Source organism: Echinops telfairi, unplaced genomic scaffold, assembly GCF_000313985.2.
Source record: "Echinops telfairi isolate 266 unplaced genomic scaffold, ASM31398v2 ScPeMD7_2291;HRSCAF=2852, whole genome shotgun sequence".
NCBI classification, from domain to species: domain Eukaryota; kingdom Metazoa; phylum Chordata; class Mammalia; order Afrosoricida; family Tenrecidae; genus Echinops; species Echinops telfairi.
Window position 1 is genome coordinate 47920116 of NW_022106189.1, and position 2294 is coordinate 47922409.

The 2294-nt window shown below is 51.8% G+C and overlaps 1 protein-coding gene across 6 annotated transcripts in view; it reads right to left on the reverse strand.

The window, feature by feature from the left end:
• The window catches only part of ANKRD11 (ankyrin repeat domain 11), a 127584-nt gene that overhangs the window by 19072 nt on the left and 106218 nt on the right, over positions 1 to 2294 (reverse strand). The window lies entirely within an intron of this gene.

A 2294-nucleotide genomic window follows, 5' to 3' on the forward strand; every position in this document is an offset into this window, starting at 1 on the left:
ACAAAAACAAACAAGCCACTGGTGACATGGACCTTGGCCCACCTGTAGCTCAACAGCAGAAGTGAAACATACCACTGGCTCTGGCATGCAGTCCCACCCTTATCAGTGCCCAATGTCTCATCTCCCCAAGTGGAGCCCCACCAGGAAGTGTGAGCCAGTTTTCCCCACCAGGGTCCTAGCAAGCAGGCAATTCCAATTAAGGCCACTAGCTGGAACACCACCTTCCCAACTCCTCACACCCCTTTCTGGGTTGGCTCTGCGGTTGACCTCAGGCCCTATTTAAGAGCGAGGTGCAGTGTTTTCCCAGCAGAGGGCGCTTGAGTGACACAAGGAGGAAGGCACTCCTGCATGACAGTGTGAGGCCATCTGGTGGCCCGGAGGTTCTGCAGCCAGGGAACCCGGGCTAGCAGCCTCCCTCCACCCAGCTATAGCCCAGCTTCTACCAGGGACTTCTCTGCTCTCTGGTGACTGGTCATACTTTCTCCGTGCAGCCCTCTGCCAGGCGACCAGGGAGTCTCTTTACTCCTACCTGCTGGGACTCATTCACACTATGCATTCCTACCTTCTCACTAGCAGGTGAGGGTCTGTCTCTGTCTGTATGTCTGCTGCCCTGGGCCTGCCAGCCACTCCATTCATGTAGCTCAAGAAATTACTTCATGCCATCAGCAACAAATTGGTCTGAGCCAGAAACATTCTCAGTGTGGAATTAGCAAGAAGGAGGTGAACAACTGAACTTGACCATACCACGATCAAAGGGGAAGGCGAAGCCTGGTAAGGATTTCATTCTGCTGAAGCAATAGAGTCAGCACCTCCCCAAACCAACCTCACTGTTGTCCAGTCCAGCCCAACTCATAGTGACCTAATAGGACACAACTGCCCCTGTGGGTTTAACAAGGCTGCAACTCTATGGGAGCAGAGTGCCTCATCTTTCTCCCGCAGAGCCTCTGGTGGGTTCAAACTGCTGACCTTTTGGTTATCAGTCTCAACACATAACCTCACGGAAGCAGCAGTCAAGAAATTAAATTATATACCGCGTTGTCCAAATTTGTGGCAAACAGCATCTTGAAAGGAACTGTTTAAGCACTTTGATGACCAAAGCTGGGGTCTTTTCAGTCACATTCATATGCACACAAACGTTGGGCAGTGAAAACGAGGCACAATAATTGATTGACAGAAGAACAAACAAATACAACAAGAATGTTCCTTAGAATCGACAGCGAGATTTTGGACCTGTCATCAAACAAGACCAGCTACCAACCTGGTGAGGGAAAATTCGAGAGCCACTCCCTGAGAGGGATTGCCACAACTGTGTCCCAGATGGGGACAGGACCAGCAGTGTTTGCTCTGAGCATACAGGGCCACGAAGAGTCAGAGGTAACCCGAAAGCAGCTAACAAGCAGACAGCCGCCCAGCCTAAGGGCTTACATGCCAACTCACTGCCATCCAGGGGATTCCTATGTCCTAGGCTGTCAATGTTACCGAAGCACACAGCCTCCTCTTTCTTTTGTTGAGTGGCTGCTGGGCTCAAACTGCTGACCTGGTGGTTAGGGGCTAGCTTTCCAACTCATAACTCACTACAAGCCACCAGGGTTCAAAGGAGGGTGACAAGAGGACATGGTTTAATAACCTAGATTCTTTGTTAAAATAGTATAAGCAATTGGCACACTGTGTGCTAACCATAGAGTTGTTTGGTTCAAGCTTGGCTCTGGGGTGGAGAGCTCTGGCAGTCTCTCTCTGTTAGGATTACAGTCTGGAAAGCCACCTCCTGGGCAGCTCCACTGGGCAACACACAGTCCGCACCCTGAGTTGGAATCAGGTGCTGGACCTGGGAGTTGAGTGTTCCCTGCCTTCGGCATTGCACAGAGTCAGGTGAGACACTGCATTCACACTCAACACTGTCTCCACTCTTTGGCCCCTCTCTTTGGTTCTCACTGGACCCATGCGCCAAGAGCAGCTATGAGTTGGAGAATGCAAGGTTCTGTGAATCACCCACTACTTCGTACAAAGAGGAATGTGAGCCTGGGGCTGCTGGTGCATCATCTCAGACACTGACAGACTGGGGAGTAGCCCCCAGGCTGGGCACGGGCACCTTGGCAGGCTTCCTGTTGCTGGGTGCCATCCATTCTGACTCACAGCAGCAAACCTGGTCTTCCTCCCACAGATCGAGCTGAGTTGGGTCATACCCTGGCATACCACTGTCAGCAGTGGTGTCAACAGGCCCAGAATGTCAACACCTGTAACCTGGGACCATAAGCCTGAGCACCACAAACAGGAGAAAGTTAACTGCCCCCCCC